At 32.2% G+C, this 24686-nt stretch overlaps 1 protein-coding gene across 1 annotated transcript in view; it reads right to left on the bottom strand.

Moving 5' to 3' along the window:
* The window catches only part of LOC142325070 (uncharacterized), a 107518-nt gene extending 96590 nt beyond the window's left edge, over positions 1-10928 (bottom strand). The window contains exons 1-2 of the mRNA XM_075366391.1: positions 10893-10928; positions 9411-9472 (exon numbers count right to left, since the gene is read on the bottom strand). The gene's annotated coding sequence lies outside the window, so the exon portion shown is untranslated. The remainder of the gene's footprint in view (positions 1-9410; positions 9473-10892) is intronic.
* Between the last annotated feature and the right edge of the window lie 13758 nt (positions 10929-24686).

The raw sequence follows: 24686 nt of genomic DNA on the forward strand, positions 1-24686 counted from the left end.
TTTTCATCGGTTCCAGAGTTATAACCAAATAAAATTTTAATTAATGAAATATTTGGATCTTACGGAAAGACACATCAGTTCGAATCAGACTTCATTAGCGACTTTTTTTTTTTAATTTAAATATACTGATTTATTAATAATTATTAACCTCTGATTGTAAAAAAAAAAACTTTTACAGTAAATAATAATCCAATAATAAATTATTACAGAAATAAAATTTTATATACTTTTAAAAATGTGTATATGTAGTTTAACAGGCGTACAGGCGTCATGTGATGTCCACATGATTTTTACTTTCTATTTTTTATTTACATTACATCCCAACCCCGTAGGGAAAGACATTGTGACGTTACCGATCGCCACACCACCCTCTCCGATCCGAGCCCTGAGGGGCTTTACCGGAGGTCGTCTTTAGACCCTTTAACTGATTACATCTCACAGTCATTAGCCAGGCCTTGGTCGGGATGCCACCGATGTAAATGCTACGGCAGACATTTACATATGTAAAATACAAATCAACTTTTACCTTCACGTAGGCAAACTCTCCCGCTATCCTTGCGTTCCGTTCCGGTACAACTCATACTCTCTCAAGACATAATTTCACTCTTGACTCAAACAAGTCAGTCAGTCGTGATCATCAGAGACAGCGGGAAGCAGCAAGGATATCAGTGGCATCCAAGGATCGTCCACCGGCATAACTATCATCCTTCATCACGGAATTCGAACAGCGGCTATCACGACGACGATCTCGGCTGATACAGATAATTTTTTTTTTGTATCAGAAAGTTAATTTCACAAATATAATTTCATCGCTAATATTACCACAACCTTAGGAACAGAACTATGCGCTCAACCACCAGAACCACCTCTTATTCATTTATTAATCTATTTCTTTTTTTTATTTCAAACTTAAGGATTTTTTTCAATATTAAATAACATTTTTTAATTTATTTTTCTTTTCAAATTTTAAATACTTTTATTAATAATTTATTTTACCGATTCATTAAACTTGAAATATTTCATATCATCAGCAAAACAATTAAATTTTTTTACTTCAAATCCAATCACACGTATAAATGTAATTTACGTGAAATTTAATAATAATTATATTAAACTAATTTCATACTTACAAGGGCACATAGAATGTTTTGCAAACGAAGGAACTGATCATCACAGGCGGTTACAAGTTGGCGCTTGTTTTAACAGATTCCAAACCTGCATTGTAGCCGTTCTTAGTCACTGTCTCAGTGTCATTTGCTCTTTCGCCGAGTTAGTAAAACAAGGTGGTGATGTCGTGGTCGAAAACTACGTACTTAGCAATTTTTCACGTAGGTTAAGTGTTGATCACAGTTTAAAGGAAATGTCTTCAAGTACTTGGAGAGGATTCTCAGCACCTGGTACCACCTAAATATTTAGGTGGTACCAGATTTCAGAGTTTGAAAGAGGAAATTTTGGCCTTGAAGGTGTGTGACCTACCACCAAATAAAGATCCTTGGACATTAATACACCAGAAATTCTCCTATTTTGTGAGATCATCATCAAGTTATATAGCCCTTGGGTGCCGCAAAACTTTACCAACGACCAGGTGGCACTTTACGTTTCACGGTGCCATGAAATGCTGAAAAAGTTTGAAAATGGTAAATCTACCTATTTGAGCAGTATTGTGATAGGTGACGAAACTTGGCTGTACTATTATGACGTCCCGATCAAGGCCCAAGACTCAGAACAAAGTATGGGTGTTTGAAGATGAGGAGACCTCCGTGACTTCTAAAATCCAGATCGATAAAGAAGAGAATGGTGGCCGTAGTTTTTAGCTTGAGAGAAGTTTTAGAGAGAGCTGTGTTGGAAACTCAGAAGACAATTACCGGGAAGTAGTGCACCGAGGAATGCCTGTGTAAAGTTGTCCAAGCTCTCAAAAAGCTGTTCCCAAACTCAAAGGATGAATATATGGGTTCATTACCCCCATAACGCTACAAAGTTTGCTCCGAGTATTTGGCCAGCACTGGAATAAACCTTTTGCCCCCCCCCCTCCACATTCTCTACATTCCTGACCTCGCTCCATAAGACTTCGCGCTGTTCCCTGTGGAAAATGAGGAGATATACCCAAATAAAATACATACTAATTTGATTAGTCAACAAAATTAAATTTTTTGTTTGTTAAATGGGAGTGAATGGCTGATTCTTATAGTATTTTTTATGCTGATTTCATATATATTACATGTTAATCCCTTGTACGAAGTAAAGGAAGTATTATAATCCCAAAAAATTTCGGTTTTCAGATTTCAACGGAAATATGCATTTTGACCATCCCTGAATTCATTTTTAACTAGTTTCGGCGTGATATCTTTACGTACGTACGTATGCACGTACGTTCCTCGCATAACTCAAAAACGATTAGCCGTAGGATGCTGAAATTTTGGATTTAGTATTGTTGTAACATCTAGTTGTGCACTTCCCCTTTTGATTGAACTCGACTGAACAAAAAGTGTTCAAAAAAGCCCAAAATAAAATAAAATTACATTTTTGACTTTTTCTTAACTGCAGTAATAAGCCCTCAATCAGGGCTTTTCAACGAGATATCATAAGTGGCACTTATTTTCATTGGTTCCAAAGATATAACCAAATGAAATATTTGGATCTTACAAGCGAAAGGCACATCGGTTCAAATCTGACTTTATCCTTTTTTTTAATTTAATTATATCGATTAATTAATAATTATTTACCTCTCACAGTAAACAAAAATTACAATAAATCATAATTAAATAACAATAAAAAAAATATCAGAAGTTATTAATGAAATAAAATTTTATGTACTTTTTATTAAAAAAAAAAAAAAATGTGTATATGTTATTTACACATGTACAAGGAATTCATGTGGTGTCCACGTCGGATTTTTTTTTCAATGCTTATGGAATTCATGCATCCACCTGAAAATAAGAATGGTAGTTACAAAAAACTAAGTCTGTTAGAGAAACTCTGATTTCATGTTTGAAATCAGCATGAGAAATACTGTATGAATGAGTTATTCACTCTTTGATCTGTTATTAAACACGATTAAGGTCTTATAATTCAGAGTATTATTTCTAAGACAGTATTAAAGTTACATAAACAACATTAATAAATTGTTTTTGTAGCCTTACATCATTAATAAAAAAAAAGCTGACAACTGTGGATGGTTTCTGATGCATTGCTTACGCATCCATACAAACACAGCTCAATTTAAAATATTTATCTTTTTATTTAAATATAATATTTTTTTGTTTATTTAATTCAATGATTCTAACTAAAGCACGGCACACATACTGTAATTAATTCGGGCGGGTGTGGCGGTACTAGCGGCGACGGTTGGCACTAATTATACTAATGTAGCTTCACAACTTGTATAGAACAAATTTCGCTTCTACGGACGGCAGACTGGTGCAGCCGCAAGACTTAACACACCATATACCGAGTCAACGGTCGAGTTGACAGTGCTACCAACCTTTGAAATACTAACTAAACTAAACAAATAAAGTAAATAATTTGCGTGATCTAGATTAAGGCCTTAGGTCAACCAGATCTGGAGATACTGAGGGTGATACCTTCTCTACAGCCTAAGTCTAAGTTGACAATTGAATGGCATCAATGCACCATTTACAGAAGGAATCCGACCAAGTTTGGTTAAAATCGGTCCAGTAGTTATAGAGATATAAGATGATTTATAGACCAGTATCAAACATACACGTGTACATACGGACATTAACATACGGAAAATTTCCATCCGGTTTTTTGGGTTTCTTAGGTGTGAAAATGACAATATTCGATGAAAACCGAATATGCCAAAATTGGACTGATTACAATACTTTCCCTTCCAGAGCTATAGCTCTGCTTCAGCATTATCTAGACGGGAAAGTAACAAAGCTTGATAAGCAAAACAGAGGTACAAGTCAAAATAATTTATGGTTAGTAAAATACAGAAGTATGTACAGTTTGTTGCAAACTACAATAAGTTTAAAGAGGAAGTAATTGACATATGAGAGGTGAAAAAAACAGTGGAAGAGAAGTGGCGCAGAAAAATATATACTTCGTACTAACAATAACATCATGGCTTATATTGTTACCGCTAATATTTAAATCATAGTTATCACTTAAATCACTATTATCGCTATCACCATCTACATTGATAACTACAGTTTCAATGGCAAAATCAATTAAAGGTTCCACAGACAAATAAGATGTTTGTATTTTCTTGAAATGGTTGCACCTTGATTTCCATTCGCCATTTATAACTGAATTTGCTAATTCAAAAAAAAAATCAATCTGTGAAGCCATTTAACAAGACTTCCACATCTCCGGAATCTTAAAATCTTCCCCTGCTGCTTAGCCATTTCTCAGTCTTCTTACAGCATTGTCTACCTCCATAAGAATGGGTCTATCAACCTCCATATCTGCAGTTTTATACTTGCACCGCCCTTCAACTCCTGCAGAACAATCTAAAAAAGCTCTTCAAAGTATTCTGCCCATCATTCCATTATTCTCTCTTTCTCCTTAACGGGGTTTCCTTCTGTCTTTACATATAACATCTCTAGCTTGAAAGGCTTTATTAATATTTTTACTGAACAGTAGAATTTTTTAACCTCATTAGCCACGTTAAACTCTTCATTTTCTAATTTCTTTTTCATGTATTCTGTCTTTTTCTTTTTTAATAATTTATTAGCTATTCTTCTACTTTCCTTATAAGCTTTAACATTCTGTCTTGTTTTCCTTTGCATCGCTGTTAGCTTCCAGCAATTCTTCTGTGCAATCACTTTTCAATAATCATCATCAAACCACTCTACATTCCTACCCTCTCATCTCTCTCTCCAATGGTCTCTTTTGCTACATCCACCAATCTCCTTCATGGCACTCCACTCATTGTCTATACCTCTCTCTACTTCTTTCTCTACCTCACAGCAATCTCTATCCTATCCTCCAACCTTCTCCGACACTCCCTCTTTTCTTCATCCTTAAATCTTTCTATATTCCACCTTGGCCTCTCCCGTTTGTGCCCTCTATCAGCCAAGGCTATACTTTGTAAGATAGTAACTTCAACAATATAGAGAATGCTCAACTGCAAATTCAGCAAGCATCCTTCCATTTCTCTTTGTCTCAACACACAATGTATGCTTTCCAGCAACTTCACATAGAAATGGCTCCTTTCCCACTTTTACATTAAATCTCTCAATAGGACATGCATATATTTTTGTACTTTTGCATTCCCTAGAAACACTTTTGTAAGAATCACTTTTAACTTGATCTGCGGCTTTCTCAGTAGGCACTTATACAGAAATCATAGATGTATCTCAAATCTTCCCTTTAACCTTATTCCACAAATGAATTCTGATATAGTTTTAAAAACTATATCAAATAACTAAACTAAGTAAGAAAGATTCTCTTGATCTTTAAAAGAAAATCTTTCTTACTTTGGCATTTGTCATAAACCCCCTGTTTATGACAGATGGGGGTTTCATCTGTTTCTCTGCCTATGAGAGAAAGAATTAATGAAGCAGTGATTAATGTTATAAACAGATCTCATATTATGGTTGATGAAGATTTATTTTTGCAAGATTAAAGGGATAATGAAGGACTTCATGAAGAGGTAAGATCAATAAACTACAATTTTTTGTTTTTTTGTTTTTGCAACCTCATAGGATCACTTTAGTTCAATTTCTGGGACACTCCATTCTGTAATTGGATCTTCTTATTTCAGAATCGTGCGAGTTGTTTTATTCTTGCTTCTTTTCTTTTTGCCCACATCTTTTTGAGGCGTTCTGATCTTTGGCACCTGTCCTCATCTGAATACCACACTGTTGGATTTCTTTTTAATTTTAGGTTCAAATGCTATCATATTAGTTTAATTAGTTTGTCGTATTTTTCAGATTTTGTGATTAGATCTTTGGAGATTCTCAACTCTTCCATATCTTTTCGGACTTCCTTTATCCATTTCAATTTTGCTGTTCTTTCCCAGTACAAGTTAATTATTTGGCTTGCATGTCTGGTGTTTTCTACTCTAAGTAGGTGCCCCAAGAATAAAATTATTTTTTTCCTGAAGAAATTTGTTAGTGGGGTTATTTTATATACTTCTTCATTTGGGATCATCCTCCACTGTTCTTCTACTATGTTTTCTCGTTTATGCTTCTGACTATCTTCCTTTCTATCATTTCGATCCTTTCTAATCCTCCAATTTTGTATGGTCCGAAGAGAGTCTCGCTGGCGTTTATTTCTGGAAGAATTACTGTTTGGTAATGTCTGATTTTAGTTTTTGTTGATAGCCATTTTTTATTGTATATCTTTTAGGTAGTTATTAATGATGTTTTTTAGTTTCTCAGTTCTTTCTTACCAGTTTATTTTCTCATTGATGTTATGTGTTATGGTATCTCCTAGGTATTTAAATTTTCCCATTAGTTCCACTTTGCTTCCATTTACGTTTACATGATTAATACATAGTGGATCTCTGACCATAATTTGAGTTTTGTCATATACCTATTTTTTCAGAAAGTTGTTCTAGTGTTTCTATTTGGGTACTAGCTTCTTTTATATTGTTTGAGAGTAGGGCTAGATCCTCTGCAAAACCCAGGCAGTTTACTTTAATTTTTGTTCCAATTTTTATTCTTTCCTGATTTAAATTTCTCCATTCTCTAATTATATATTCTAGTGCACAGTTAAATAATAATGGGGATACTTCATCTCCCTGTCTCAATCCCATTTTTACTTCAAATGCATCTGATATCTCTTCTGAATTTAACCTTTAACATTGTGTTTTTTAAAGTTAGGCTGATCATTTTGATTAGTTTTGGATGCAGACCAAAGTTCCTTAGTATTTTTAATAGGTATTCCCTATGTACGTCATATGCCTTTTTAAAATCTATAAAGGATATTACCAGTTGTTTGTCTCATGATTTGTAATAATCGATTATGAGTTTTGGGTTTTGTATCTGTTCTGGGCAACTTCTACTGGGTCTAAACCTTCCTTGGTAGTCCCCTAATTCATTTTCTAGTTGGTCTTTTGGGCAACTTCTACTGGGTCTAAACCTTCCTTGGTAGTCCCCTAATTCATTTTCTAGTTGGTCTTTTATTCTGTTATATACTCTAGATAATACTTTATACATGTAATCTAATAAGGATATCCCTCTGTAATTATCCGGGTTTGTTTTTTCTCCTTTATTGTGGATTGGGCATATTTTATTAATACTTTTATTACTTCTAGATTAACTTTTGTTTTTCACTTTGAAAATTTAATCCTTTTTTTCAAATGTGCTATTTTTCAAATTGTATTTGGAATCTACAGAAGGAAATATTAAAAAGGACAGTGAGGAATATCTATCGATCACAGGAAGAAGTGCAAGAAAAGAGTATTCTTATAAGTATGTTCCTTTTGATGAAAAACAGGTAACTGTAGATTAAAGCTGGAAGATTGAAATTTGACAAGGCTCATTTATAGATGAATCATTAATTAAGTGAAAACATTCAAAAGTTTCAAAGAAGCACAGAGCAATTATGAGTGGAGGAGATTGATTTAAAAAATAAATAAAGAATAATTAATCAAACAAATATTTTTTGTTACAACTAGAACTCTTTAACAATGAGCAATGGCTGCAGCTTTTCTATATTTATTGGAACAATTCTAATTCCAAGCTAGTGAGACCTGGGTGAAATGTTTTAAAAGGAAGTACAGGATCAGACAAAGGAAAATAATAAAGTTCATCGTCAATAAGGTCCTTGCAGCTCTAGAAGAAACTGTGAAAGCAGTTTACCAGTTATACTATGAATTCTGGATAATCAAATTCACTTCAAGACACTGGGATCATAAAACCCTATTAACAAAAAATTAGGAAACAAACATAAATACAATACATACCAATTATTAAACATGATTTAACAACCGAGTCCTCTGATTTCATAATAAGAGTCCTTGCAGGTCTAGAAGAAACTGCAAAAGCAGTTTACCAGTTATATATTATATGTATATATATATATAATCCACTATATATTATCCAGAATTGGATCCGATTCTGGGTAATTGGATCACTTTGAGACACTGGAATCATAAGATCCCATTAACAAAAAATGTGGAGGTAAACACAAATACACTGCATTCAAATTATAAAAAATATTTAACGTCTTATAATTCAGTCTCTTTCTCTCAATTTTCTTTCCTAATTTCAATTTTCATTATCCTTCATACAAGATACCAATTTATTTGTAAACAAAGTCATGTATGAATCAACTCTTTTATTTAACCTACTTCTAACCCTATTAGAAAATTTGATCAGCATTTAACAAAAAAAAAAAATTGTATCACATAACTGTCACACTTCCACACTGCCGTTAGAATATCTGTACAACTGAAAATCAATACATAGAGATAAACATCATAACAATAGTTATCTCATTCCTTTCCAAATAAGTATTATTTTTGCAGTAGTGCATGTTTAGGAAGACAAAAGTACAATATATAATATACTCAAGGATAACTAAAAATCATAAAACTTGTTAACTTTTTAAAAAAATATACAGATAAGGTATACTTTGTAAGTGGCATAAGTATACAAACCATTGTAAAGACCCAACAAGGAATCCTAGTCAAATTAAGAAAGAAGGAAGAATTTATTACAAACTAAATTATGAAATCCTCTATTAAAAAAAAATAATATTACTCTGTTGATATAATTTTAAGCTAATGAAATAATCCCCCATTTTTAGGATCCTACTTAAAATTCTCAAATAATACACACTCAAATAATTTTAATTAGTCCACCAAATAAATAAAATCTTTCTTTTAATGATTTTATTTATTATCACCTGCATATATTTATGTTGCTATTATTCCAATAACTATATGTAAAGAACCCTCCCCCTTTCCCTCAGTAATTTTCACATTTTATTTCCGAACAGCAAGATAGCTAAAATTTTACATAATTAAATGTTATCTAGGAAAAACCAACAAACAATTGTAAAACTTTCCCGTTGCTGTGCTTTATGTTTACAAAATTTTAAAATGAGAATTTTGATATCCATCCCCTTTTCAATGTCCTTAATATCCAACATATAAAAATGGGACATTTTTTAAGAATTTCTGTTGAGCCAGTCCAGATATATTAATCAAAATATTGGCTAATATACATATATGAAAGTAATATCAAACATACATATAAATATTTGAAAGTTTCTATAACGCTTATGTTTTTTGGGCTAAGGGGGTATTGGCTTTACATTAAATAACAAAACTGGATGCCTAAAGATTACTCAAAAACTCTTCTTGATTACATAATGGAACAAATTTACATATATCTAAAAAAAATTATAAAAAAGCTATGCCAAAAATTTATTTGAAAAATTCAGCAATTCAAAACTGGAAAATCACAATAAAAGTAAAAATTTTAATAACTGACCTTGTTTAATTCAATAGCTGACCACTTGTACTAGAAGGCGGCTTGAAGAACAATGTAGATAACTGAAACAGTTTTATTTTCTAGTTACTAACAAACGTTTAATTGATTAATCAGAAAATTACAGTGAAAATTTAAAGTAAGTCACTTGCATTATAAATCCAATTCAGACAGAGTAGATATTTCAAGTTTTTCCCACTTTCCCAAGAACATTCATATGAGAAACTATAGTCTATACTTATAGTCCAACAAATCAAGATTTCTCAGCACATTCTCACTTTCCCAATTTCATTCATATGAAAAATTACCAAAGTCTGCATTTATAGTCCAGCAAATCAGATTTATCATGTCACTTCCATAATCATTTGTATTTTTCCATAGATGAAGTCACTACAGCAATACAACAAATTTTCCAAGAAAAATATTCATTTTATATAAAAATAAAAGTTCAATTACACATTTTCAACATGGCATACTTTTACTTCCTCAACTGTGCACTTTCTTTGCTGGATTATTTATTGCACTCACATTCTAACATAAAAAATTCCTACACTGTATTATAAACTCTGAAGAAAATGATTATACTTAGATTGATCTTTTAATTTCACTCATTCTCATATATTTTTTAACTTTTTCCTTACTGCTTGCTCCACTTTCAATAGTCCCACATTTTGTGCTTCTTTAAATTGTTAGAAAGTACTATTGGCAAAGTTTTTCTGCGCAGAAGTAATTGTAACATTACAATTTTGGGTTTTTAAAGAAAAATTGCTGAATAGTAGGTCTTACGTTTTGGTCAGTCACTTTTTGAACAAAGTCTGAAAACGGTAATTTTCAGAGATGGTTGGTTTCTAAGTAGAAATCAACCAATCAAGACTTTTAATTTCTCACCTGCGAACTTTCTTCTTCAACATGCACTTTTTTTCTAAAGAAATGTTAGTAATATACTGAGCAGTAACGAATGTGTCCTGTACATTAGGCTCCCCGCATAGACAAACAGTATCGCGGTGTTCAATTATTTACAACACGGTTAGGAATGAAATAAATGGTGTTTAAGATTATTGTTGCATTTTAAATGAAAGATAATAATACCGTATGAACTTTATTATATTAGTTTCAGTAATATGAGACACATCATTAAAAGTCAGTCATCCAGTACGATTTCATACATGTCAGAACATAAAACTATTTTCAATACCCGTAACAAGGTTACTTGCAAAATTGATAGGCCGTACAGTAATTTAACAGCCGATTAACTTGTAGAAAAAATGTAGAAGCTAAATTCAGTTCCCTTCACAAACATGTTTTCCTGAATGCTTGCAACTAAAATGTACTATTTTTTTAAATATCGAACTCGAACACTATGATCGTTTAGTGTATGAAATTTGGTCGAAGAAATAATAATTTGATAGAAATTTACTTGCTCTTAACTCTAAACTTGTTATACGAAAAAACCTTAGGAAATAATAAGATTAAGACATAACTTACCAAACTCGCAATAAAATGTTCACCACTAATACCCACAATTCAATGCAAATGTGAAAGTTTCAAATTTATTATGCTAGGTGGTGTGGGATGTCACGCACCTTTTTCAAAACATCGTCACTGTTGGAAAACATTTTTTAGCATTCTTTTGAAAAAATATATATCAGCTGCTAGTATCTTTAAGTTAATTTTTTTGACCAATATTAACGAATAAAACATTTATGTTTCGTAGTCAAACTCCTATTTGAGTCGTATAAATTTTCGCCCTTTTAAGAATTTCTAGGCTCATCGATGTTTCATATGTACTAATCGATTGTAACAAAGTAAACATTACTATTACAATGAATTTTGTAAGAGTATGCTAAATCAACGAATCGAATAACAATTTATTAATATGAGAAATACTTTTCACAACTGTCAGAATATTGCATATTTGTAAAATTAAAAATGATGATCAGGTCGTAGCGCGTACCTACTATACTTTTAGTTTCCCTTTCTTCTCTTTGCCTTAAATTAATTATGATCAGTATTCACGTGTACAATTTTATTCATCTTTATAATCCTCATAACTTAATTATATTTCAGGTTTTTTATTTCCCAGACCCCCAATCTATTATAAAAATAATATGAACGTGTTATTTTGCACAAAACATGCGTACCAGGATTATAAGCAGTTTTAAGAAAAACAGATAGTGATAGTGTTAGCTATTTTTTAAATATCTATAGCGATGCAAAATACATAGTGTGCAAAATCAAAATGGCCACCTCATCTATGCCGTTTCCCGTGCTCTCGGCAGAAAATTTCAAAAGCTGGAAATTTCGAATAGTTCTTCCTTCGAAAAAAGAATGTGTAGTTAAAGTATTAGAAATAAAAGATGCGGCACTAAATTTATAGAAAAATATGCAAAGGCTCATTGCACGATCGTACAATCAGTCACTGATAAATACATTGGGTAGGATCACAAGAGTATCGGGAATACTTATCCTCCTACTAATTGCAGAGCCTGCACATCGATCTCTTACTGCTTGATCTTTCTTATCAGGCGGGTATTTAATTATTTAAAAGCGGTTATATATTTATTATTATTTTAAAGATGGACAGATTTGGGGGTTTCCACCCGGTCCTTGTAGATCGGGTTTTAAATGTTTTTACTAGGTTATTCCTCGGAAGATTAGCAAGCTATTTTACTCTTTCTCCTGGCGCGATTCCACTTCAATCTATCAACTGAAGGCCTTTCGGTACTAGTGAACTAACAGAATTACGCCTGATAAGAACCTAGTTTTTAGAGGGTGCAAAATCTTACTTTCTGATCTTACCATCTGACTTTTAGTCTTTCAATGACTTAAGTCGATGTTATGTCCATGATATATAAAAGAGGAGGACAGAACATCCGTAGCGATGCTCGTGACCTGCTTTGAGTAATTCGATTTCTTGTGAACCTGATAATCATGGTGGTTCATCAAAGACAACTTTTCATTAGTTCCTGTGTAATAGAAACCTCTCAGCAGATGTCTCTGTGATGTTGGTACTCAGACACGGCACCCCTCTCAAAGGATCAAGAGGCTTGTGCTACACCTACTTCTGATACAGTCTTTATACCAGCAACGTAGTGTAATGTGACACATCTGACAAACCAACCACAGTGCTCTAAATATCGTCTGCAACACGATGTTTTGGTCACTACTGTTCAAGAAGCAGGTCAGATTGTGATGGAGAAAGATTATCACATGTTTTTATAAATTTCTGAAAACAAAATGGAATCAGAGTGGAATACAGTCTACTATATACATCCCAACAAAATGGCATGAGTGATAGAACTCTCATGAGTAAAAACAAACCTTTTGCAGAAACAACCTTACCAAAGTATCTGTGGAGAGAGGCAATAAGATATGTTACATACCAGCTTAACCAACAAATCCAACAAATGCATTAAATGGAAAAGTACCAATACAAATGTACCAGAGCAACTGAGTCCATTATGGTAGGCAATGCCAGTAATGGATACAGATTGTGAATTCCAAAAACCAATAAAGTCATTCTCTCAAGAGACATCACATTCAATGAAGTTTTATATTTATAAATCTGAGCAATTTTCAAGATTCCAGCAACAAATGACAAAAGAAAGTGAATGCAGAAGCTGAAAAAAGTCAGAATGTAACTGTAATCCTCTGATAATAAGGAAAATAAAATAATAACAAGTAAACACGTTGCACAAGAATCATTTCATAAAAGCAAAAGAATTAGAGATGTTCCAGCAAGATTTAAAAAAGACTGATTTCTTCCTCTTCTTCATTGTCTTTATATAATGAAGAAGAGGAAGAAAGCAAAAATAATCTTGATTTAGTGTATTGTCTTTTTGCAAAAGTGCCATATACTTATCAGGAAACAGTAAATTCTAGTGATGATTGGAAAGAAACCAAACAAACAGAAATTGATGCACTTGAAAAGCACAAAACGTGGAAGCCAGCAAATTTAGCAAAAGGAACCAAGCCAATAGATACACAATGAATTTTTAAAGTTAAATTTGATGATACTAAAAAGGTTCGCTTAGAAGCTAAAGGATTTCAAGAGAAGTGTCCCCAAGGAGTATTTATATACTCCTGTCATACAACTTCCAACAACAACAATACTATTGTCCATTGCACTACAAAAAGGTTGGGATTTAAACAAGTGAATATTCCAACAGTCTTTTAAAATTAAAAACTAGATATGAAAGTATACATCAAATTGCCCAAAGGAGTCAATTACCAAAGCAATATCTTAAAGTTAAAGAAAAGTTTGTATAGACTATGTTCCACACCCAGAAAATGGAACAAAAGATTCAATAAAGCCATGGCAAAACACAAACAAGTTAGATTGTAAAATGAATTTTGAATTCATTGTTGAAATGAATTTTTACTTATATGGGTCGACTAAATTATAATTACTGATGATCAACACAAGTGCAATAAATTAATCAAATTCTTAAAAAATAAATTCCAAGCCAAAGATTTTGGGACCATAAAAAATTTTCTTGGGGCAAAAGTTACATTAGAAAAGGAATATATTACCATATCTGAAGAAGAGTTAATACAATACATAATAAGCAAGTTTGATATAGAAAATTGCAAAACATCTAACGAACCCATGAAACCCAATTTTCAAATACACAACTATTGCCCAAAGCCATTTGAAGGAGGTTGTTTCAAATTGTTTCTGAAAGACATCCTTGCTTCTGTCTACATAACCCAGTACTTTCAACTGGTATTTAAAGTGTAATCAACAATCAGATACATATATATGCATATATTAATAAGACCCGTAATCCTCTGTACCAATATATTGTATTTTTTTTTTTTTATAATCAAAAACCAACTTGAACAACCCAAGTACAGAATTGCGAAGTAAATGATGTGACACCTTTTTTTTTCTTTATTCCAATAGCACTTTCGCAGAATCCTGCATCATCAGATCATCAGTTGTGTATAAAATATAATTAATTAAATCATTAAATCTTTTAATTTATATAAAATTTAAAAATTGGAGAAAAAATTAAGATTGTAAGTTACAATATTAGTAATATGTATCCTAGCATACCCGTAGATAAAACAGTTCAAATAATAAAAAAACCGATTAATATACAATAATGAAGACCTGTTGTTTATTGATAATATTACTATTGCTAGAACTATTTGCCAACAAAATTGCTTTAAACTTAAATGATAAATATTATATTCAGGAAAATCCTTTACCAATGGGTTTTCCATTATCAGCTATCATGTTTGAGATTTATTTACAGGATTTTGAAGATAATATTATTTATGGCATTATTTATACATATGATATCCTATTATGGGCTAGGTATGTTGATGTTTTTGTAGTTCATAATCCTTATACACAATGAACATTTAATAATTTTGAATAAAATTAATTCATATTATAATAGTTAGAAATTTACTTTTGAAATTGACATAAATAGATGTTAGTATCTAAGTTAGTATTTTCTAGATGTTAGTATCAAAATTAACAAAAATAATCAATTTATGTCAGTATATAGGAAACCCACAACCAATAAAACCATAATACACAGAAATTCAAATCATCCGTGGTCACACAAAATTAGTTCATCACACACATGGTTAATTAATTACACACAATATAATAAAAATAAAAGTAAATTAAACAAATAAATAGATATAAAACAAATTACTAAACATAATGGTTATAATGTTTCTTTAATTGATAATATATACAAAAAACAAATCTCAAAAATTAATACCACAACCTGTAAATAATACAGAAAAAATTGATAAAGTATATTTAAATATTTATACATTGATAATGTAGTTGAAAATACAACTAATATTAATGATAAAAGTAAATTTAAACCGGCACACAAGACAAACAATCATATAATAAAATATTTAAAAAACAACAATCACACTGACATATATAATTCATGTGGAATTTATAAGATAAAATGCAATGATTGTGACAATATATATGTAAAACTAATGAGTGTTTTAAAACTAGATTTTTAGAATACATTAGAAATTATAAAACTAGTAAATTGGGTTTATCTAATGTTGCTAACCACCTTACTAATAACAAAAATTGTGTATCTGATATTCAGACAAATTTGGAAATAGTGGAAATCAAGAAATTTAATTTAAATAATAATAGTAACAATTTGGACATTTTGGAGAGATTTTATATATATATATATATATATATATATATATATAGATTCCAACTTGATCAACTTTCAGACAGAATATGACACTCTTATAAAAGCGGCAACAGATGACAGCAAATTTTTAGATAAAAATAGATATAATCAGAATGTAAATAAATAATTTCAAATCCACTGGCCAGGTTACATGGTATAAATTTTCTAATTATTTTATTTTTAAATTTAATTTTAATTTTTATTTTTTGACATCATATTTATACATAGGTAGTTATTTTACTTAATTGACTTCATATTTTGTATATATGTTAATAATTTTAATCTTTTAATTTTTATTCTAAAAAAAAATTTGTTATGTTTGATATGGAATTTTATATAATTTATATAAGACTGATGATGTGGGATCCCATGAAAGTGTTGTTTGGAAAAAAAGGTAAGTGTCATTTCATTTACTTTGTAATTCTGTACTTGGGTTGTTATGTATACATATATTATCAACTGTAAGCAGATCATATGTAACAACTGCTACATCAGTGGTGGTTCTAAAACCTAAAAATATTCATTTAGTGGACTGTAAATCCAAGAGTGATTCATCCGTCGGGTGGATAATAAATAATGTGCGGAATTGCTCAAAAATCTTATTATTATTGTTCATTGAAAACCATTAATAGCTTAATGTTAACTTACGCAGAATTATACAATCGTGAATTTTATGTCGACATGAATTCTCTTTATTTTTATGAAGATACGATTATAAAGAAGAAGTCAAAACATAATATTTAAAGAATTTTTATATTACCTTAGATTCACATATTAAAACATAACATAAGATATTAGATTCATGTATTAAAACATAACATAAGATATTTCAGCATTAATTGAAACATTAAATTTTTAACAAGCAATTATATAGAGAGAGTTTACATTTTGTAGTGTCTTATACATTAGAACTGATGCCAGCACATCCCGCAGCAGAAATTAGTACTAACTAACCAGCAGGATGCGAACCATATGTTCAGTAGAAACACGCTGAACAATCAGTTTTGAGTAGATGTTTGGATACGCCAATTAGACAGTTATGGAAAGCAGCTAAAAGAGTTCTGCACTACTTGAATGACACCAAAAATCTGGGTTTGACAATTCATCCAGGACAAGATACCAAACTTATCACATATTCAAATGCTGACTAGACAGGCAACATCATGGATAGAAAAAACACTAGTAGATGTGTCATATATCATTATGGTAATCCTATCTTATTCACGCAAACAGTCATGTGCCTCACAGTCAATAGTAAAATCAGAATACATAGCCTCTGCAATAGCAGCAATAGATGTTGTCTACTTTCAAAGAATTTTATTGGATTTAAAGTGTGAATCTAAAGTTCCTTTAATCTTCATAGACAAAGTGCCTTAAATATGTGAGAAAGTCTTGTGAACAGTAAAATCACCAAGCATTTAAATATTGAATTTAATTTTATTAAAGATCTTACCTTTAAAAGATTAATCGAGTTAAAATATAGAGAAAGTAATGATAATATAGTGGATGTTTTTGATAAATCTTTGTATGAATTTAAATCTTTCTTTCAATTTAAATTGAAAGGGATTGTCAGAATATTGCTTATTTGTAGAATTTAAAATTATGATCAGTACATATACATATACCAGTTATATATTTTGTTTACCTCTCTTTGCTTTTAATCTGAAATTATGATTCATTATCCACATGTACAATTTTATTTACCCTTATAATCCTTATATAACTTAATTATGTGTCGACAACAAAATACATTTCTTTTTCAGTTCATTTGCTTTTGATTGTACTCTATTGCCACTTTGTGTCATATAAATTTCCAGCCCTTCAATTATATCTGGCTCACCTATTTCATATATATAAATCAATAGTACACAAATTAATGAATATTTTTATTTCTAGCATTTTGCTATGTCTTTGTGGCAGTAATTCATGAATGGATCGGTGAAAACCTGATTTCTCTGAATATGTGAGTAATCCAAAAAATATGATTCAGTAACATTATGGAATGATCTTCAAAAACTTTTATGAATGTATGTAACTTCCATTGGAAGTTAGGTTGATGAATACTGATACTTAAATCGGGTAACTGAAATCAATGAAAAACATAAGCTCTTATCTTCTAAGGAAATGTCTTTGTCATTCTATTTTTTTTTTTTTAAATCAATGTAATATCATCCACTTGAGATAAAACATTCCAGAAATAAACAGTCCCATAATTGGATCAACAGCTGGGAAGTGATCAAGAGGAGGAGGTCATCAGGAAGTTAAAAAACAAAGCTATACTTTAAATCAGAACATGGAATGTCCACAACTTATAAGAATGGAAGGCTGAATAATTTAAAATTAGAAATAGAATGGTTAGAGATATATATAGTTAAAGAATTAATGATGTAAGTCAGAAAGATGAATGATTTCTGGTCAGGGATGATAAAGTAATTAAGATAAAATCTCACAATTTATCCTAAACAAAATAACTCTCTCATTGTGCTGCTTGTAATTACGTACTCTTTGATCTATATTCTTATTCATTTGTTATCCAATTTATGCATTCCATTTATAGACTGGGACAGGAAGAATAAGATTACAGGACCAAGAATGTGTTATTACAAGCATCACAGGGAAAGAATTATTTAATCAGAAGCCAAGCCTATTAAAATAGTCTAGAATTGTATGCTGATCTGTAGGATATATGAAGAAATAAGAAATCTCTAAATTGCGTTATTTGATAACAACACCAATAAACTGTTTTTGGCATGTGAAAGTTTTATTCTGTTCCTAATGTAACTTTATGGTGAATTCACAAATGTAACCAAAAACCTTTCACAACCACAATTTTTATAACATTTTTGAACTAAGAAATCAATGATTCTGATTTTTGACTTACAGAATTCAACATTTTTTTTAGTGATAACTTATATACATAAAACAGTATTTTAAAAGATCTCTAACATAGTGAGGTACAAGCATAACACTTTAAAGGCAATAGCTTCATAAAATATGCATGGTGATTCACTTATCGTAGTTTCTGACATTTCAGCCCAGAGCAGTCTTCTGAGTCACACAATTAACACATCAATATTGTTTAAATGTTCGCTGTGTATCCACGTATTGTGGCTTCATTCTGCTTTGTGATTTACAGTTATTGTTTCCAGTTTGTTGTGTTAGTGAATAAATATTCCAAGGAAGCATGTAAATAATCCAGATAACTTCTATTATATGTGTGGGGATTTGATGTTTAAAGAACAACAAAGTTTAACTCCGCTAGTTAAAAAATGTTATGAACTATATTTTAGCATAAAGTTGGGGATCGAGATAAGAACTGGGCCTCTCACATCTGCTGTTCAACCTATATGAAACATCTGACTGACTAGGCTAGAGTTTTGACATACTGATCAGCACAGGAATTTTGCCATACTGATGGTGTGGGTGAACCACAAATCCATTTGTTGGACTATTATTTTTTTATTTCACAGATAAAAGAAATAAATAATAAATCCAAACACACAATGGATTACACAAATTTACCGTCTGATGTAAGGCCAGTGTCTCATAATGAAGGCTTAACTGTACCACATTCTTTAACACACCTAACTGTAGAAGATGTATCAGAATATGAGGTAACCACTGAAGTTCAACATGAGGAGCAAGATAATCCTATTTTTCAGCAGAATTATCTTTCAATGAATCTCATCTGTTAGTTTAAGGTGAATTAAATAACCTTGTTCAGGATTTGAACTCATCAAAGAAACAAACTGAACGTTAGGGATCTACGCAGAAAGAGACTGAAATCTTTTCCATACTGACACTAAAGTGTGTTTGTTTCATAATAGTCAGGGAAAATTTCAAGACTTATATTCTGAAGAAAGTAGTTTAGTGTACTGTAAAAATATTTGTGCTGTCAGATTTTTTTTTTTGGTGCGAAAAACATTTATGTTATCATCGCCCAAAAAACAAAAACAAAATATAAAATCTAACAAAAACAAAAAAAAACTTAAGCTAGGAATTAAAAAACAAAATTAAAATAAAAATTTTAAACACAAAAATATACAACTACTATCACAGGTAAAAAACTTAAAATAAATAATGTTTAATAAAGAACAACTATATATATATATATATAAAATAAAAATAAAATAAATTTAACAAACTCAGAGAGGAATGTAAAAGGTTCCTTCTCGGATAAAACAAAATTAAAAGGTATCTAACATACTAATAATTCTAAGAAATAAAAAAAAATCCCTTTTGGCACACCGGAAGATGGAGGTAGATTTTACCAGTGCTAAATAGGAGATAAAAAAGTTTCCACCTTAAAGTTAAGAAAAACTACAAATTTACTCAATATGACAATGGTTGCATGTGAAAAATGTTTCACATGTTTAGCATACGACAAGCCCCATCTTCTTACAATTCCAGCAAAATTTTGGTCATCCCTTGCTGTAAGGGATGATCATATCAAAACTTGTTTCAGATAAAAATTTTAGGTAATGTTTAGAGGACTAACGACCACTTTAAACCAATTTGATACTTGTCTATTAAGGGAGGTATGATTTTTTTTGTCTTCAAAACAGCATTTTTCCCACCCCCTGGGCCAATGGTTGGTGATATCAAAAAACTTTACTTAGATAAATTTTAGGTCCTTACCCAAAGAATAGTAGGAACTTTATTAAACGAATTCGATATTTTTCTTAATAAGAAAATTATAATGATGTTTTTTTGAAAAAGCCATTTCATTTCCATTCCCATGATCTGATTTTGCTCATTAAAAAAATCAACCGAGATTTTGGGTCGTTATATATTATGTATCAATTTGAAAGTGATTGGCACAAAATTACGGCAGTTATCATGTCCTCAAGAAAGTGAAATATATATATGTAATGTATAAACTTTTGAACTGACAGTGGTTTTGGGGTCTGAAGGATGTGAAATACGAAGATATATGGAAATTTTCCAGAAGTTGAATCATGGAACCCATTATAAGCTACCAATAGGTAGCTTTCTTATGAAATCTACCTAATACCCAGTCCAAAACTTCTTTATCATTGCCCAGGATTCAACAAATGTTCCTGGGCAATTTAAATTTATGACAAAAGGCCGCATAATGGATGCAATCGACAAGGATGTGACGCACAGTTAAGCAGCAGTCGCATCGTATGCATATTGGTGCAGTTACTGCTGACATTAGATAACCATGAATAGCTCTCATATGTCCTATCTGCATTCAGCAGAGGACCACTTCCTCATGATGAGCTTTTCTGCATGACGAGTCCCATAGCAACACAGAATCCTTAATGTGCTGGAGTTTATCAACGGTAGCCGCCCAGTCCCCTTGCCACTTTGCTCGAAGAGACTATTTTATACAATTAATAAAGTCAGAAGCAGCAACAAGAGTGGTGAAAGGAGGTTGATTGCATGTGTCTTTAGCAGCGGAATCTGCACATTCATTAACTAAAATTCCCACGTGTCTAGGAATCCAACAGAAACTCACTTGTGTGTTGCAATGTTTCAACTCAGTGATTGTGTTAGAGATTTCAGTGATCAAAGGATGTCAAGAGTAAAAATCGTCTAAAGCTTGGAGTCATGTGGCGACTCCAAGCTTCTTTACACGAGTCACCACAAATAAGAATATTTTGGATTAACGATATTCAATCTCATATTGATAGAGTACAGTTCAGCAGCAAATATATCAGTAGTACTGAGCAGACCAACACGTAGATTCTTCTATTAAGGATAAATGCGCATCCAACAGTATCATTCTGTTTCGATCCATCTGTGTATACTATTGTGTCTGGGTTTATCTTGGAGAGAATATGGTGAAAACTTTGCTGAAAGACGATGGGTGGTGTTGATTGTTTCTTATATATGGTGAGATCAAAAATAAAATTTATAAGATTGATTCTCCAAGGAGGATATGAACAGAGATACGTCGGAAAAATAGGAGGTATGTCTACATTTAAAAGCTGTAGTAACCACCGGGTACGTACACCCATAGGTGCAGTATAACATGGATGGTCTTCATATCTTTGTAAATTATGATTCACAAGAACTGCGGTAAAAGCCAGGTAATCCAGTTGCCCTTTAAGACAGGCAATGTAAGAAAGATGCTAGAAACTGGTCACGTCTATACCAAACTGATGGTTCACCACACTCAAGAAGTTTGCTAGTGACAGGGCTTGATTTAAAAGCACCTGTAGCAAGACGGAGAAAAGCATGATATACGGCATCTAACATCTTCAGCATGGTATTACGCGCTGGAGAGTAGGTGATATAACTATAATCTAAGCGGGAACAACTAAGGAATAATAAAATCGCAACATACATGACCTGTCGGCTCCCCAATTAGTATTACAAAGAACTTGCAGCATATCTAGCAGTTTGCAACATTTTGCTTTTATTGTTTGATGTGATTGATCCACGTGTTTTTGATGTACTGTAAGACTTTCAAAAACTAAATATCATGAAAAACTTAATATCACGAGAGATAGCAATCTGCTCTACATTCAGAAAGATTTGTGGTATAAAAGGGTCCTGCAAGCAAGAAAAGACTACAAATTTTGTTTTCTCAGGAGAAAATGTGAAGTTGGTAACCTTGGACCAAGCTTCAAGGCAAGAAATTGTGTTCTATAGTAGTCCTCTTAGTTCTGTGGCAGTGTAACGGGATGCAATATATATAGCAAAATCTGATGATTTTGTTGATACAAATTACGAACATGAAACAGGAGGTTGCATACATTCAGTAATACTGTTGATGGGTATAGCAAACAATTTGTCACTTAATATACTTCCTTGAGGTACTCCATTCTCCATGGTGATGCTACCCAATAAGGAATCACCAACACAAACACGGAAAGTTCACTTATTTAAGAAACCCCTGATAAATGCAAGCATACAGCCCTTGACTCCCCATTCTTTAAGAGTATTAAGAATACCTCATGTACAGATCATGTCATACTCCTCCATGATATCAAAGAATATAGTGACGAGGCGCTGGCGGAATAGGAAAGCGTTTTGAATAGCTGCTTACAGTGACACTGAATGGTCAATGGAAGAAAGTACTTGGTGGAAACCGCACTATTCTAGACATAGAAGGCCATGTATAAGTACCATGTGAGTTTGCAGTTCACCATTCTCTACATCACTTTACATAAAACCCTTGTCAAAGAGATAGGGCGGTAGCTTGAGGGGTTTGCTTTGTCTTTATCAGGTATCTCGTAAAGACAAAGCATATAATAGCGTATTGGTATGACAATGCGTTAAGCGTATTGGTATGACAATGGCTTCTGACCAGACCGAAAGGAAAACTTGTGAGGAGAATAGGCCATTATAAATACACAATAGGTGTTGTAGCACTGAATTTGGAAGTTGCGAGAGCATACTGAGACAAATGTTGTCAGGTCCAGGAGGTGTCACGAGAGCTTTTAAGTGTGTGTGACAACTCATTGAATAAAAGTGATCATTTAATTCACCTACTGAATCACCAACGTTTAACCATAGTATTCCCATCAGTAATTTGTATCTCTGAAATTCATTACTGTATAATGAGGTGAGAGATACCGAAGAGAAAGAACCTGCCAAGTGACTTGCCATGGAAACCTACCGGGTTGGTTTAGTGGTGAAAGTGTCTTCACAAATCTGCTGATTTGGAAGTCAAGAGTTCCAGCGTTCAAGTCTTAGTAAGGACAGTTACTTTTATACGGATTTGAATACTAGATCGTGGATACTGGTTTTCTTTGGTCGTTGGGTTTCAATTAACCACTCATCTCAGGGATGGTCAACCTAAGGCTGTACAAGACTGTATTTCATATACATTCATAAATATCATCCTCTGAAGTAATACCTTCCACAGGCTAAACAAAAAGAAGACAGTCACGTCGGGACATTTTCTCCGAAATGTCCCTCGTGCGTAATATCATCAGAAATATCTGGATGAGTGTTTAAAATGGAAAGAACAGCTGGATAGAAGAAGGAAAGCAGGGTTGGCCAAGGAAAAGGTGAATGGATGATGTCATAAAGGATCTTGTGTTAATGGGTTTAAGGGGATGGAGAGTGCTGGCATGTGATAAAGAACTTGGAGGACGAAGCACGTCAAGGGTTGTAGCACCACAAAAAAAGAAGAGGTATTAAGACATCCAGATTTAGTAATTTGGTTGTAGGAGGGAAAATTAGAAGGTAAAAACTGTAGAGGAAGAGCAACATAGAAAACTGCAGATGTAGTAAATATGCTGTTGAGGTTGAAGATTGGCACAAAACAAAAAGGAACGTAGGAAAGCAATCTAATGATAGCGTACTTAAAAAATCTGATGACACTACATGACTTCCTTCTACACCTCTTAAATTACATATATAGTTAAATTACATTTTTAAAAGTACATAAAATTTTATTTCATTAATAACTTCTGATTTTTTTTTGTAATTGAATTATTCATCGTAATTTTTTTTTTACAATGAGACGTTAATAATTATTAATAAATCAATACATTAAAAAAAAAGTTAAAAAAAAGGAGATGATGTCTGATTCGAACCTATGTGCCTTCCTCTAAGATCCAAATATTTCATTAATTAAACCTTTATTTGGCTATAACTCTGGAACCAATGAAAATAAGTACCACTTGATACATCGTTGAAAAGTTCTCAATGAGAGCTTATTACTGCAGTTAAGAAAATTTTTGGATTTTGGGCTTTTTTGTACACTTTTAGTCCAGTCGATTGCAATCAAAAGAGGAGTGCACCACTAAATGTTACAACAGTCCAAATCCAAAATTTCAACATTCTACAGCTAATCGTTTTTGAGTTATGCGTGGTACGTACGTACGTACTGACGTCAAGCCGAAACTAGTCAAAATGGATTCAGGAATGATTAAAATGGATTTGCACTGCTGAGGGCATGGATTTCATGCAGCCGTGGGGTGTAGCGGCATCTCAAAAGCTGAGTTTGAAAATCATCGATGTAAATATCTACTGAGGTATTTACATCGGTGGCATCCAAACGAGGCCTGACTCATTACTATGAGATGTAAAAAGTTAGAGGGCAAAAGACGACTCGCGTTAAAGCCCATCAGTGTTATGAACAGTGTAGGGGTGGGGACCGGAAGCG

Source organism: Lycorma delicatula, chromosome 5 (genome assembly GCF_047948215.1).
Source record: "Lycorma delicatula isolate Av1 chromosome 5, ASM4794821v1, whole genome shotgun sequence".
NCBI classification, from domain to species: Eukaryota; Metazoa; Arthropoda; class Insecta; order Hemiptera; family Fulgoridae; genus Lycorma; species Lycorma delicatula.